Source organism: Mus caroli, unplaced genomic scaffold (assembly GCF_978045245.1).
Source record: "Mus caroli unplaced genomic scaffold, Mus_caroli_1 scaffold_19, whole genome shotgun sequence".
NCBI lineage: Eukaryota > Metazoa > Chordata > Mammalia > Rodentia > Muridae > Mus > Mus caroli.
The window spans coordinates 59,010,112-59,026,451 of NW_028227274.1; the positions used below are offsets into that span (position 1 = coordinate 59,010,112).

The 16,340-nt window shown below is 51.7% G+C and overlaps 2 protein-coding genes across 3 annotated transcripts in view; one reads left to right on the forward strand and one right to left on the reverse strand.

The window, feature by feature from the left end:
- The window catches only part of Ndst1 (N-deacetylase and N-sulfotransferase 1), a 63,299-nt gene extending 49,307 nt beyond the window's left edge, over window positions 1–13,992 (reverse strand). Inside the window, exon 1 of one of the 2 annotated variants that reach the window (XM_021150970.2) lies at window positions 13,857–13,992. The gene's annotated coding sequence lies outside the window, so the exon portion shown is untranslated. Of the gene's footprint in view, window positions 1–13,666; window positions 13,762–13,856 lie in introns of those variants that run through there. The other variant, XM_021150973.2, reaches the window with a different exon arrangement.
- The window catches only part of Rps14 (ribosomal protein S14), a 32,674-nt gene continuing 28,749 nt past the window's right edge, over window positions 12,416–16,340 (forward strand). The window contains exon 1 of the mRNA XM_085833762.1: window positions 12,416–12,576. The gene's annotated coding sequence lies outside the window, so the exon portion shown is untranslated. The remainder of the gene's footprint in view (window positions 12,577–16,340) is intronic.

Here is a 16,340-nt window from a genome sequence, read left to right on the forward strand (position 1 = left end):
AAGAAAAAACAAGTCCAATAAACCTTGAATAGACAGACAGGAGCTGAAGGCTAAATGAAGCATCAAGAAGCAACCACGAGAGCCTGGTGATGTAAATACCAGAGCTGTGCTCACTGCGTTCCCACCCTCCCCTTCGCCCCAGGATGCACAGGGACAGACCTATACATGGTACAGCTGAGAACTGCTGAGCCCCACAAGCTTCTGTGAGCTTGTGATGGACCACTGCAAGGTAACACTCTCAGCGACTGCTCCCTACATCAGAAAGCCAGACATGGTCCATGCTTATAACTACTGGGAAGGCCTGTCAATAAGATCACTCTGAGTTCAAGGGCAGCCTGGGCTACCTAATGAGATCCTATCTCAAAACAAACAAACAAACAAACAAACACACACACACACCAGCGCGAGCCTGTCTGGAGGGAGAACCCCGGGGCCCAGGGCAGGCTGGTTCACAGCGGCCAAGGGACCTTCATTCCCACAGGATATTATTTATTATACTCCTTCTGTATGCACAGTCCTGAGCCTAAGCACTTTTCCCAGCACACCCTTGCTGCCCAGGAAGAGCCACAGTAGACAGGCAGACAGCACATTACCAAGCAGGAGAGAAAGCAGCCTCTGCCCTAAGGACAGGGTGGCAAACTCCGATGCCTCTGTGGTAAAGAATTATGAAGCACATGAAGTGACAGGCAGGGGTCAGTAAAGGGCATAGACCTCGTCCCCAGCAGGAGCCACTGGAGAATGTAGGCTTGAGGTGTTCAATCTTCTAATGGAAACAGCGCAAGCTGTGAGACAGGGACTCATATAACTAAGGCTGGCTCAACTCCTGATCCTACCTCTACCTCCCAAATTCTGGGATTAATAGCACATACATACCACTATGTCCAGCTTGAAGATCTGTTTTTTCCTGGCAAAGCCAGAAGTATTTTATAGAGTAAAATCTACTGACTACTAGCTCGATATCTGGCATGGAGCAAACAAAATCTGCCCATAGGGCAGATGTGGCCCGCCAGCCTCTAACCTCTGTTCTCTCTAAAAGGACAGAAAGCGTAGTGTTGAGTTTGCTGAAGAGTTCAGGGCAGGAGGTGCGACCAGCACTGTGGAGACCAGGTAGGAAGACAACTTCTCTGTACCAGGAAGGCCGCCTGCCTGGGCTGGGTGAGAAGTGAGGTGTTGAGGTGGGGGGGGGATGTTTAGCAAAGGTACAGATACAGAACTGGGACCACAGGGAACAGGAGCCTCTTGGCCCTACAGGCTGGCAGGTCACACCAGGAGCCCATGACGTCTAATAGCCAACATTTCCTCAGAAATCCAAGGTGCCTGCCAGCCGGCAAAGCAAGCACAGGCTCTGAGTGGTGGGAGGGGCTGCCCGCCTCACAGACCTGCAGACTAAATCAATCAGACTAAATCAATTGATGGGAGAATAGCAGGGGTCCGATTTCAGACCTGCAGCTTGAGGAAGCCGGCCAACAACAGCTCCGTGGGGGAAGGGAGAGGAAGACACAATGGAGGGGATAAAATGAGATTGAGAATCTGTGTCCTGCCTGGCCAGGCTAGGTTGTTACATAAGCCTGCCTCAGGACAAAGCATGGGAGGGCCTGGTCTGAGAGTTCCAGAAGGCGGAGGGCTACACGTACTGCCTACCCACAGCACTGCCTACCTATGGCAGCTCTACAACCTGGCCCTGTAGCTCCCAGGAGCCAGGTGAGCCCTGGGAAAGGGACCCAGAGCCAAACCACAGACCAGAGCAAGGACAGCCATGTAGCAGACTCTTCTCAAGTGACAGTTCTGTAGCAGGTGACGGGGGTCCTCCACATGCACATTCAGATTGAACAGATAAACATCCTTGTGTTTGCCATCTTATACACGAAGAGCCTGAAACTCAAAGTCGCTTGCACCGTACTTGAAATATCAGTAGGACATGGCCCTGTCTCTCTAGCCTGCAGCGCATAGGGCCTTCCTCATCACAGGAATATCTATCACTCTCTCAATCTGACACGGTACAGATGTTCAGATACATGTATACACACATACAACACCCACATACATAAAATAATATTTTCTCTTTCCTTTTTTTTTTAAAGAAACACAACAGAGGTAGCTTAGAAATTAAAGCCTAGAGAGGTGGCTTAGAGATTAAAAGCATTTGCTCCTGTAGAGGACCCAGATTCAGTTCTTGGCACCCACACAATGGCTCACAACTATCCCTAGCTTCAGTTCCAGTGGATCTGACACCCTCTTCTGCATTCCACAAATACCAGGCATGCATATGGTGCACAGACATACACGCAAGCAAAGTACCAATACACATAAAATAGATTTAAACTTTTTAATTTAAGAGGGGGAGGGAAGTAGTATATAGAAGTGCCTTCGAAATGCCACATTGAATGTCAGGGACTCACAATCCCCTGTACCGGGGAGAACATGTGGATCATGACCACAGAGTACGCTATAGACAAGGAGCAGAGGGATGGATGCTCACAGGCAGGCCCTCTAGGACTCTCATATTTGTAGAGAGTCTGAGCCCTTCACCCACAGTTATGAGCACAATCCAGGCCAGGGCCTAGTCATCTCTGTAAAACTGGGAGAACAGAATGAATCAGGACACACAATGGCCAGTGACTCTGTGCCCCCCACTGAGTGTGACTCATAGTCCCTAGCTGCTGGGTAGGCGGTATACAGCTAGGCCCAGCATCTGGACAGGGTGCTCTCTTGAAAGACTCTATCCAGCCTTTTGCCTACCACCTTGTTGAATACCAACTTAACCTTCCCCAGCCCTCAGTAGCAATGAGTTTCCAAAGCGCCCCAACCTCCACCTACCCATGCCCCTTGCTACCACCAACAAATCAAGAGATCTGAGGGTGGCAAGGCCAAGAGGACCCCATTCGACCCCAAGTTCTGACAGCCCCATCCCACAGTCTCCGAGTCAGATGGGGAGACTCCCTAATGGAAGTCTTGCCCAGCTCCAAAGCTGGATGTATAAACAACAGGCCTGACAACTTCACAGAGCTCTGGATCTTGCCTTCGGGAAATTACATAAACATCCTTCAGAGAAACAAAAGTCAAACCTACAGACTCAGCTTTGTTTAAGGATGTCAAGAAATCCTTTTCCAACACAGCCTCCCCCATCTATCACCATTGTTCCAAATATCCTCTCAGGACCTAGAAAACACATTTGGTTTCCGTCTGGGGTTTCTTGGTGATCTTCCTCATGGAAACTGTCCCACCCATTCTTGGCAGCTGTCTCCTAGGGCACCTTCATCTCTCTTCCCAGAATTGCCCTGGGCCACCCAGAGGATATGGCTACATTGTCTACCAGGAATGGGACTGTTTAAGGGAGAAGACCTTTCCCTGGCTAGGAAGAACAGTGACAATACTGAGCTCTGGTTCTCACAGTGACTCTGGCACCCTATGCAGCCTGCGGCTTAGCCCTTCGACTGTGAGATTAAGGGTTCCTGTACCACCAGGGGAAGTCTTGGGGCTCCTAGAAAGTGCACTGAAAACACAGGCAAGAAAATACAGAGGAGGCCTGGAGAGATGGCTCAGCACTTAAGAACACTAACTGCTCTTCCAGAGGTCCTGAGTTCAATTCCCAGCAACCACGTGGTGGCTCACAACCATCCGTAATGGGATCCGATGCACTCTTCTTGTATGAATGACTACAGCTACAATGTACTCATATAAATAAAGTAAATAAATCGTAAAAACAACAAAAAGATACAAACGGGGACTGGAGAGATGGCTCAGTGGTTAAGAACACTAACTGCGCTTTCAAAGGTCCTGAGTTCAAATCCCAGCAACCACATGGTGGCTCACAATCACCTGCAATGAGATTGGATGCCCTCTTCTGGAGTGTCTGAAGACAGCTACAGTGTACAGTATAATAAATAAATAAATCTTTAAAAAAAGATACAAACATAAGATACAGAGAGCTTTAAAAAAAAGAAAAGAAAATACAAAGGAGATCAGAGACAGACTTAAATTTTTTTTTTTTTTTGGTTTTTCGAGACAGGGTTTCTCTGTGTAGCCCTGGCTGTCCTGGAACTCACTCTGTAGACCAGGCTGGCCTCGAACTCAGAAATCCACCTGCCTCTGCCTCCCGAGTGCTGGGATCAAAGGCGTGCGCCACCACCGCCTGGCTTAATAATTTTTATTTCTGTGCCTGCCTGCGTGCACGCGTGTGTGCCCTCACAGAGACCAGGAGCTGGCTCCAGACCCCTTAGAACTGAAGTTACAGGTGTTTGTGAGGGCGCTGCTATGCAGTCTGGGCCTCTACTAAGTAAACAGTAAGTGCTCATTAGTGGCTCAGTTATCTCTACAGCCCCTGTAAACTGATTCTAACCCTCCCACTTCTCTAATCAAAACCAAAAGAAAAACAAACAACAACAACAAAACCCAAACAAACGTCCCACTTTATCTCTTAAACTTAACCTCTCACCCCATGCTGGGACCTTGATCCCCAACCACCCAACATGACCTTATCATGCTTCTCTTACTCATTTGATAGAATAACATTTTATCAAGGGCTCCACTCTAGCTGTGCTGCACAAACACTCCCAAGCAATCCCTACCACCATTCTCCCGAGACCCCAACCCTACAGAATCTTATAGAACTCCTCAATCTACTACAGATACAGTGGTACACCTATTCATCTGCAAGCACAGCACTTGGGAGGTGGAGGCAAGAGGATCAGAAGTTGGAGACCAGCTTCTAGCTAAGTCCAGCCTGTGTTAGACTGGGACTTCAGTTCAGCTCATAGTGATGCCTAGCTCACACAAAACCCCAGCCTCCGTTCCTAGCACATTATAAGCAGGTAATGGCAGTGCACACCTGTATTCCCAGCATTAGAAAGTAGAAAAAGAGGAGAATCAAGGTCTTTGGCTAGCCTGGACCACATGAGATCCCGTTTCAAAAGCAAGTAAGATGAGCTTAGTGGATTATGTCTTTAATCAAAGGCAGAGGCAGGCAGATCTCTGCGATTTTCAGGTCAGCCAGGGCTACACAGTGAGACTCTAATAAACAAACATTCCTAAATCGAGTCCCTTGAAGCTATGCATGGCCTAGGTACTTCTATCTATAAACAGAAAGGACTACAGTGCCTCCCTAATTTAGAGGATTGTTCTGGAAATTGCTTCTGAGAACGTGACACAGAAATGTCTACCAAGCACTGATAAACTGTCAATAGATATAAGTAGTAGTTGTGATCATGACTGGATCACTGAGATGCTTAAAACCATGGACTGCTGACAGCAAAGGCTTCTCAGAGCACATCGGGCCACTGGCCCATGCGTGTGCCCACTCATCCCTAACACAGCCATTCTCTAAAGCAGGACCCCAGCCCTGGACCAGGCCCAGAACACAGCTGGCTTATTCCTGGCTCCCACTTGTCTGTTTCCTTGTTCAGATAGTGTCTGTGTTATTCTAGCAGTCCTGGAGCTCAACAGGTAGACCAGGCTGGCCTTGAACTCACAGAAACTCTGTTTCTGTCTCCCCAGTACTGGGATTAAAGGCGTGCCACCCTGCCCTGCCTCCTGGCACTCATTCTCGCCAACACAACTCCTCCCTCATTCTTCCCCTTCCCACTACCGTCTTCCTCAATTTGTCTCAATGTTCTTTCTTATACGAGTCTGACAGTACCCCAATGCTCTTATAAGATTGGTTCTTGGGGTACAGGGCACTAGTCTAAAATGGCAACTCTTTCGAAACAGGGTAGAGTGGGTGTGGTAGTCAGGAGGCAAAAGGGGTGGATCTCTATTAACTCAAGGTCAGCCTGGTCTGCACAATATCAGACTAGCCGGGGCTTTGTAACAAGCATGGCTGGGCTCCCTCAAAAACAAACAAACAAACAAACAAACAAACAAATAAGAGGAAGGAAAAAGTAGAGAGAAGTCAGGCTTTCTGGGAACACCCCACCCACCCCCCCCCACCCACCCCGGTTATTCCACATGTCTGAAAATGCTGAAACAGGAGTACAAAGAAAGAGGCATTTCTTTTTTAAATGACCTAGGATAGAAACGAACATGGTCTGTACATTCCACCAGTTCCCAGGTGATATAGATGCCAACAATCCACAGCCCAGCTTTAAAACGTTCTGACTAAACCTGCAGGAGAGGCAGGGAAGCCACCCACTGCTTCCATTCCCATAAAAGTACGAGCCAGGGTGTCACAACTGTCAGGAGGAAGGACATACAGGCAGAAGGACACAGCTTGAGTACAGGGCCTGCTAGGACAGCATTCACTTCTTGCCTGGCATCTGCCTGGGCAGGTAGCTATGTGCAAGCAAAGCTGAGGGTACAAGCTAAGGTGTCTGCCACTGAGCAAAGACTACAGCAAACCTCCACCCTACACCACCCGGAGACCTGTCCAGACAAGCCAGACCTTGGCCAGCCTGAGGGTGCTGAGAATCCAGGCCTTCCCTCATGGGGTCAGACTTCAGGTCTGAAAAACCAGAATCACATAAGCACTAGAATTTTTTTAAACTTATTTTTATATTATGTGCATGAGTGTTTACCTGAATGTATGTCTGTACTACTTGTGTGCACTGCCCACATGAAGGTTAGAAGATGGTGTCAGGTCCCCTGGAACTGGAGCTATAGTTGTATACTACCATGTGGCTGATGGAGTTTGAACCCGGGTCCTCTGGAAGAGCAGCCAGTGTGCTCTTACCTGCTGAGCCATCTCTCCAGCCCTAAGATCCACTCCCAGAAATATGGTACTTGTTCCCTCCAGAAACAAATGCTGCCATCTTGGCCTTCTGCGATATGCTATACATAGTTGAGATCGGTCCCCTCTGGTACATCGACCCTTCAACCTATTGATGCTTCACAGATAAGGAGGTACCCAGAGGAGCCCCATGAGGAGCCATTGGTCCCTCTAGGCTTTGCTGCCCTATCTGATTGCCAACTCCACTTCCCACCCCTGTTATAAGAACGAAGTGAGCACCTCAGACAGGAGTAACTACAAAGCCGGGCTTGGTGGTACACATCTTTAATCAAGCACACAGAAGGCAGAGTTGGAGGCCAGACTGGTCTATATAGTGAGTTAGAGGCCAGTGAGGGAAACACAATAAGACCCTGCCCGTCTGTGTCTGATAAACAACTATCAAAGTTAGACATCAAAGGTCCTAAGTTCAAATCCCAGCAACCACATTGTGGCTCACAACCATCCGTAATGAGATCTAACGCCCTCTTCTGGTGTGTCTGAAGACAGCTACAGTGTACTTAGATAAAATAATAAATAAATCTTTAGACCAGCGCGCCAGCAGAGGTCCTGAATTCAATTCCCAGCAACCACATGATGGCTCACAACAATCAGGAGAGCTACAGTGTACTCATATATAAATAAATCAATCAATCAATCAATCTTTTTTTTTTTTTTTAAAGTTAGGCGTGGAGCTGAGCATGGTGACGGATGCCATCCATGTCAGCAGTGAGACAGGACAATCAGAAGCCCAAAGCCAGCTTCTGCTTCACAGTGAATTCAAAGTCATCCTAGACTAAATTAGACCCACTATCTACCCCAGATATCAGAGAGAGGGAAAGTGCTTGCCTAACATACACAAAACCCTGGGTCCATTCAGTTCCCAACACTTATGAATCCGGTGTGTTGGCATAAGCCTCTCTCTCATCTGAGCAGAAAGGGGAGGATGGTCAGACATTCAAGATCATCCTTAGCTATAGAGCAAGTTTGAGGGGGGCTACCTGAAACCCTGCCTCTCACCACCACAAAAAAAAAAAAAAAAAAAAAAAAAAAAAAAAAAAAAGGCTATACCCATAATCCCAACACTCAGAAAGCTGAGGCAGGAGGATCACTGAAAGTTCCAGACCAGAAACATTATAAGCCAACCAGCAGTGCTGCAGAGAGACCATATCAAAAAAAAAAAAAAAAAAAGTCTCAACAACCATATGTAACCAAAACTTGTCTGCAGTTAAAGTGCTTCAAAGGACAGCTGCTGTCCCTTTGCACAGGTGAAAAACGGAACTCCTGGCCCAAGGCTCTGTAAACAGAAGTGACAGCAGGAACCTGGCCCCAGGCTGTCTGGTATCCAGTCTTACTTTCAGCCTTCACTTGGTGTGGACCTCACTACTGCCTTAAGTCCCTCCTTCCCATGTCTGTCACCTCTCCCCGCCACCAAGCCTTTATCCTTCCCTACTAGAAGCTCCAAGACCACAGTCCAGGCAGTAAGAGACGGGTCCCTGGTCATGAGAGCCACCATAAGCCTACCTGCCCAACTCATCTGGCCCAAGCTAAGACAATACTCAGTATGGTCACCAGGGAGGAGATGGGACTTGAGTCCCTTAACTTGGGTGACAGGATGGAAGAGAGAAATCAGAGGCATCAACACAGGGAGGAAATCCTGTCCAGCTTCTAAGATACAGCCACGGCCACGGCAGGCCGTGCAAGCACCCTAGTACTCACTCGGGACTCAGTTTCCTTACCTGCGCTTCCCAATCTTCTACAGTAAAAAGCGACTCCTGCTACTCTGAACTGCCTGCTGGATGCTGTAACCAACCATCCTTTCCAAAGGGGGAACTTGGGGTTTTATTTCTGGTTTAGTTTTACACTTAGAATCTATAAGAGTGGGTAGGAGGGAGTGTGCGTATGTTTGTGCCATGTATGGCGGTCAGGTGACAACTTGTAGGAGTTGGTCCTCTCCTTGTACCACGTGGGACCCCAGGGATCTAACTCACATCATCAGGAACGGTGGCAAACACCTTGATTCAGTTGAGGCATCTCACAGGCCCAAAAGGAATATCCAGATCATGGCTGTGCAGTTGAGGAAACCAATGCTCAGATTTAGGAACTAGCTAACGGCTAAACCTAGTCGTGAAAGAACTGGGATTTGAACCCACAAATTTGGATTCTACTCCAGAAAGCTGCTCGCCCCTCTGGAACCAAGCCCCAGTCAGCTTCTGCTTCTGGAACACAGAGGGAAAAGACCAGGTGCTTCTGCAAACTAGAGCTCAAACCAAGGATAAAAGGGCCCCGGAGGGTCCAGCCCACAGGTCCCTTGAACTTGGCAAGCACAGGCAACGGCAGCCATGAGAGTCAGGATGTCTACACCGGAGAAGTGAGACCCTGGAGCCGCTCACCAGGGAGAGTTTGGAGGCTGGGAAGGAAGGAAAAAGACCTGAGCCACAGCCTCACGGCCTCCTTACCGTGAGCAGAGGCGAGGGGAGGGATGAGGGACACAGCTGGAGAAAGGAAAAAGAATGGGTTCTGCTCGGTGATTGAGGGACATGGGACATAGGGCACTGACTGCTGCCATTACATAAAGGCGCCCCCTCCATACCTCATCAAGTGTTAGTCACCATGCACATTTTCAATTTTGATTAACCCAGCCCATGTCAAAGTAACAAGTCATAAGGCAACTTAGCGTGCGTGATCCCTTCCGTCTAGAGGAAGGAGCTTTTGTCTAGCTCTAAGACACATCCACTCTTCTACTGAGTCCCAAACTCCAGAACCCAGGGTGGTGAACAGACATCAGAACAGGCCCCAGGGAAGGAGATGGAATCCTCTAGTGCCCTCAAGGATGGGGATATCCTCCTTTAACCTCTGCCTCAAGGCGGGGGGGGGGGGGGGACAACCTTGCTAACATCCCCACTCCTCACCTTTAAGCCCACACACAGACCCAGGAGCCCCTTTCCCAGCTCATGATGGAAGAAGTACCTGCTCACAGACGGAGATGGAGAAGCTGATCCCACTGTGGGAGTGGAAGTCAAGCCCTCAGCAGGCCAGGCTCTGGATGGTTCCAGAGATAACTCTCTGTAACTCCCATGCCAGAAGACTCGCACACATATGGTACACAGACATACAATCAGGCAGAACAGCCATATCACGTGAAACAGAAACAAAAGTTAGAGAACATTAAAGAAAAGAAAACAGAAGAAAAGAAAACCAGTATTACTGGGAGAAAGCTGGGCTGGATGTCCTCAGAGCACAGGGACTCTAGGAGAAGCCGTGCGGGCCTGTGGGTATTGGTACTTCCTGAGCTGCACAGGAAAGGCCACTTCAAGAGCTATGAGAAAGAACAGTGGGGCTGGAAGTGGGCTGAGTACTACCCTACTTCTGGGTTCTCAGGCAAAAAGGGAACTGAAAGCAGCCACCCAATCCTGACCCTGGGGGTTCATCCTCCCACATCCTCAACAGGCTCTTCCTCCTGTAGACACTTAGTAATGAGGCTCTCCCCTTGTCCTTGGGCAGTCTCTTTCCAGGTTAGATGCCCTGGACCTAACCTCTCTGTTGTCTCTGATCTCAAAAAGAGATCCTACAGGGCCGACCAGCCTACAGCATCTGCCCTGAGGGAGCTTTCCAAGGCTTCAAAGGCAGGGAATCTGCTGGGACCCTTCCCCCAAACCTTGGCCGACCCCAAAGGCAGCTACAAGATCCTGCAGGTCCTCTCCTACCATCAGCCTCAGCCTGAGTGGGCCTGAGCTGACTACACTGACTCTGCTGGGTCACAAGCCGTGGATCTTCTGGTCTCCACCCTGTCTGCCACTCTTGCCACCATCCTTGGCCAAACGACCCCGAGAAGGGCAACTCGGTGGCACAGAAGCAGGATGGTTTGGGTTCAAATTCTGCCACTGTTAAGTGACTACCCCCTCTGAGTCTCCATTTCCCCATCCTACAAATAGAGCAGGGTGGGGTGGCCGGCAGCGGCTACTCTGCGGGGCATTGTGAGGAGTCAATGGGATGTCTGTGAGGGCCTGGCACCACGCCTGACACAGAGCAACAAGCTGCTTACAACCTTCTGTCTTCCCTGCTACAGCATAAACCCAAACTCAGGAGCAGGGAGCTGTGAGCCCCCACAGTCCAGTCTGGTGCCCACTGTCCTGTCTGAGGGCCTGAATCCTCTAGGAACCCTTGCTGACATCACCAACCAGGAAACTCTGCCTCCCACTGTCCTGAGAGAACATCATCTACTGCCGATCACCCTGTGACACGCTGCTTCAAGGCCATCCCTCTCTGATCCCTGTCTGCCCTCTCTAGTCGAGATCCAGCAAGTACTTCACCCCTACTTCATGTCCCCTGTCACTGACCCCCACCACACACCCCACACCCCCATCCCGGCCACAGAAAATTTTCCATACGGATTTCAAAAATTACCCAGACTCCCCATCTCAAGTCAAGAATGTCCAAGCCCTCCAAATAGTCCTGTTATTTCAAGCCATACCCAAAACAAATTCCAACGTAGTAGAAGTCTGAGCAAGCCCTAGAGATTTCTAAGTCTGGCTCTGGTTCTGCCTTGCGGGGGCCCAAAGCAGAGGCAAAGTGGATCCCCAAGGCCAGGGCAGAGAGAGCACTGGGCTGCTGAGACTGTCTCTCTCACCTGTTCTCTTGGCTTCCTGACCTCTCAATCTGAAGCCTTCTCCTCGCACACCCCCTGTGACAGGAGGCTCTCCCTCGCCATCTCTCTGTGGCTGACTTTCTTTACCTGTTGACTCTCCCAGAAGCCTCTGCTCTGATCACAATGACAAACAAGTTAAGTCTGACCACATAACAAGGGACAGCCCCAGCCCTCGGGACCCTTTCCAGCCCTTCCAGCCCTTGACTTAATCCCTCGCTTTTCAGAGCTAAGTGGCTAAGTGGCGGAATTTCCATTCTTGTTCCTACAAGCTGACAGTGATGTCAGCCGGGGAGAGCTCTCTATTCCCAGGGCCTAAGGAAAGCCCGTGAATCGTGTAAATCCCACACTCTGGGCTGGAGGGCCTTGGAACAGTTAGAACCGCCCGCCCACCCCCACCCCCCCCCAGACCCCACCCAACGCACCCATCACACTAGCCCTGGGTCCAAGGTTTCAAGATGTCATTAATTAGCAATTCGTATCCCATCTTTTAAGTAAGTACTCAAAATCTCCAATCAGAGCTTGATTGGTAATCAGATGATATCATCCCTCCCCACCCTACCCCACAACACCCCAAAAGGCTGGGCCTGCCTAGCACAGGAAAACCAGAGGGAATCTGAGCCAGTCTTCACAGTCACTAGTGGGGTCTTTCCTGAGAGGCTAAAAAGGTGCCCAGTGCTCTAAAAAGTGCTCTAAAAAGGTGCTCTGCTCTAGCTGGACTCCAGGACACACAAAAACAGGTATCTCCATGAGGATTCTGCAGTCTTGATGTTAGCTTGAAGTCCATCCTTCATACTAGCTCCAAGGACCTTTAAGACTAAGGTATCAAGGCCTGACTCGCACTTTGGCAGTGGACCCTGTAGCTAAGACATTTAGGACATAAACCCTTGACCTTAGGTCTCTTTCTGCCCAAGGGTTCTACTCTTGAGCCCCACCTCTTTACCCCCTGTTGATCTGAAAGTGACAGGTCTAAAGGGAGATAAAGAGGCTCTGCAGGTCTCCTGGGCGCTGGGGAAAAGTCTGTTGACAAAGCCACCAGCTGTCCACAGTTGGAGCCAGGGAGACAGACTCCTCCTCCCTAAACCACCACCCACACAGGGAGACCTTTCCTACCAGGACCTGGCCAGCAACGGAACTTGGACCATCTCGAAGCTCAGATCACAGGCTCCGACTGACCTCCCCTCCTGCTCCGGCTACCCAGCCTAACAGAACAAGGGCACGGGACCTAACCCAGGCAAGTGCCAGAGAGAAGGGTGCTTCACCTGGGGGAAGGGTGATGGGGCAAGGATTCAACTAAAACTGAAACTATAAACTCAGTCACATCAAAGGCCCAAGTAGGGCCCTGTACTTGGTATATAAAGACTGGGAGAGGGGACAAATCCCAGCACCCACTTCTTACCTTTCTGACCTTTTCCATCCAGTGCCTCAGTTTACCCTTTTGTAAAATGTGCCTAAAAGTAATGTGGGGAAATTCTGTAAACTATGTAAAGCAGTGAATTAGCCCAGTGCCCGGCACACACGGCAACATGCAACTGAACACTTGTTGAATATAAGCATGCCAACATTTTCCGAGGTCCCACACCCTGGCTTCATCCCAACTCTGACAGATGCACCCATTTTACAGGTGAGGAAACAGAGGCTAGGGAAAGTAAGGAACCTGCTCAAGGTCACATAGCTGGGTAGCGACGAACACCGGAGGTCTGTCTAGCCCTCAGTCCACAGTGTAATACTGCTCCAGGATGTCCCCCAAGCTCTCCTAGGGGCAGGACGGAGGACCAACAGTGGGAGGTAGGATCTGTAAGGATCCTGGCACGCAAGAGCCAGGTGATGGATGAGTCCTAGCTTCTTGGCAGCCCTCAGACCCCCACGTCCTACAGGCGTCCCCTCCTCACGCTGGTCAAATGCTAGAGTCCGGGTTCCGAGAAGCTGGGGGAGGAGGGGAGTTAGGGACCAGGCAGGCCGCTCAGGGCCCCGGAGAAAACCGGTCCGGCCGCCTTCGCCGCTTCCCGGAGCTGGGACCCGGCCTCTAGCCCCCTCCCATGCCAGACAAAAGTTTCCCCTGTTCGGGAGCCGGAGAGGGGGAGGGGGCATTCCTCGTGGGTGACATTATCCGTGACCTACAGCTGCCGCGCTGCCCGGCCCGCACCCCGGCCCGCCCGGCCCCGCGAGGCCCCCACCCCTTTGTCCTCCCACCACCCGCCCGGCGCCCGCGCGCACCAAACTTGCACCAGGGCCGCTCGGGCCCCCGCGCGGCCTGCACGCCGTGCCCCGGTTGCGAGCGCTCGGCCCCGGGACGCCGGCCGCCCGGCCCTCCGGCCTCTTACCTGCCTCGGCCGGGACGCCAGGGGGAAGCGGCGCGGGTGGCCGCGCGGCCGCCGGTCCCGGGCGTGCGCGAGGCGGGCTGCGGGCCGGCTTAACCCCTTGCTGGCCGCGCTGCGCCCGCGCCCGCGCCCCCGCCCGTGGGGAGCGCGCACAAGGCTGCCGGGCCGCCCGCCTCCCTCGGCCCGCGCCTACCTCCCCCGCCGTGGCCGTGCGCGGGGCTCGATCCGGCGGCGCGGGGCGCGCACGCTGCGGGGGCCCGGCGGGCGCCGGGGCGGGACCGGGCGCCGCGAGCCGGGCTGGATCTCTCGCTTCCACCCGGATTCTCCCTCGGCTCTCCCGGCCGATTCGGTGCTGTTCGGCGACCACGTGACGCGGGCTGCCTTTGACCCCGGTCTCGGAGCGGGTAGGGGGCGGGGGCCCCGGCCCGAGGGGTGTCAGGCGCGGGACCCGAGAGGGCGGTGCGCCGCGGCCAGGGTCCCGGAGGCGATGACCCCGAGCAAACAAAGCCCTGGGGAAGCCAACAAGTTATTTGGGGTCAGGGAGGGACCGGCGCTGGGGGTCGGAGAGGCGACAGAGGGAAGGAGGGGGGACAAAGACTCGCTCTCGCTGCGCCTTACGGCCAGGAATCTCTGGCTGGGCCCCAGGGCTGCGGGTTCTGTCCCGCTTGCGGGTGACAACCCTCCAGGGCCTCCTCAGACGGCTGGCTAGCGACAACAGGTACCTGTCCCTGTGACCCCTCCAGGGCAGGACTTCACACCCACACCCACACGCCCTGGCTCTGACTGGAACACTCTTGCATTCCCCCTTACTGTGTGGATCTGATTCATGTACTGATTTTATTGTGTACTAAAATGTCATCTCCCTCAACAAGTTGTCCCCAGCTTAAATCAGTCCCCTCTGTGGCATAGAGCAAGCAAACAAAGAGGTACATGGCCTTGTGCAAAAGTTTCTCCCACCTAGCCTGTCCTTCACCCTCAACACTTCTATCTTAGACATCCCAAAGACCCTGCAAGTTGGACCAGGTTTCTCCCATTAAGCAGATGGGAACACTGAGTCTCCTATACTGTACTGAAAGCCCTTAACAGCTAGTGCTAAGATTTATTCTTGGCCCGGAGAGGCCTGCCATCCCTCAGCCTGCCAGTAAAACTGCAGGGGAGCGAAAGATGGGAGGGTATGTACTAACAGCCCTTAAAGGTCCTGAGGACCTCCTATCAGGCAAACCAAGGCCATGAGAAACAACAGCCAGAACTCTCCAACACCACCAGAGGCTCAGGACTCTTAACTGAAAAAAAACAAACAATCAAACAGAGCCTCCAAGGAAAGTGGAGAGTTCAGAGATGGCAGCTGGCACTAGGATCAGGACAGGCCCATCGAATGTCTCCAGAGGGATCAGGTATCCTCCCTGGTTAGTCTACTTGTGTCTCCTGGAGGAAGGTAGGGGGGAGGTGCTGAGGCCTAAACACAAAGAGATGTTGGTCTAGGAGCTAAGAAAGTACCAGCTTTCTGCCTCCATGTGTGCCCATGTTATACCTCTGGAAGGAGTAGAGTCGAATGGGACTGAACTTGAAGACAGGGACACAGTCCGCTACAGCAGGCCATGTATGGACAGGATGTGACCCAAGTACATATTGCAGCCACTACCAGTTTGGCCAGGGAAAACAGCATAGACCAGCAAATTCTTGGCAATGTGAGTTTCCATAGCAGGCAGCGTGAAGTCCTTGAAAACAGGCTGAGGCTTGGGTCGGTCAAGAAGGTCCACTCCATCAGCATGCAGCCCTGTGAGCGTGATCTGTATTCTAGAAACTGTGGGAGGGGCAGGGTTGAAAAGGACACAAGTTTATGCTCAGCTATGATTTGAGGATTCGGCAGAGTTGTTGCTTAGAAGGCAGGCTCCCCAGGGTTCGGTCCCCAGCATTGCATATATGGTGCAGACCTGTAATTCCAGGGCACTCAGGAAGTAGAGGCAGTAGGATCAAGGTGTTATCAGGGTGTTGAAAGGGTTTAAGTGGGCATGAGCAACCCCCAACCCCCATTAAGGGCAAGGACTATGGCTTCTTCAGATTGAAGGAATATTGGGTCAGTGGTGGCGCAAGCATTTAATCCCAGCAATTGGGAAGGAGAGGCAGATGAATCTCTTGAGTTCGAGGCCAGCCTGCTGGTTTACATTACAGAGTGAACTACAGGACAGCGAGGGCTACACAAAGAAACCTAGGGGTGGGGGGCTCTGGGAAGTCAGCCTTCAAACTAGATCAGAAGAACAGCAGCCCGGGTGAGACTGGGGAAGGAAGATGGGCTTTTCTAGTATGAGGAACGATTCTCCAGGACCGTGTGGAAGTGGTTCTGGAAAAGCTGCGTGGAGCCTGGCAGAGGAAACAGGAAGGGAAGGCTGACTCAGAACAGTGTCAGGAGCTCAGGAGCGGCTGGGTGCAGCCTGGGCTGGAAGTAGTCCTGAGGACCTGCTGTAAAGAGAAGTCTTCTCATGGGAAATGAGGCGGGAGGCAGGCAGCCAGTCAGGTCAAGGGCACATCCAAAGCAGGCTTGGAGGACTAGCCTGTAAGTTCGGTGACCCCCGTGTCTCTGACATCTCTGAATCTTCAAAACTTCTGCTTCCTAAGCTGAGCCAGAAGCCTGCCAGCTTGCTGGGTGTCCTGTGTTTTTGATGGGTTGTTGTAGGTT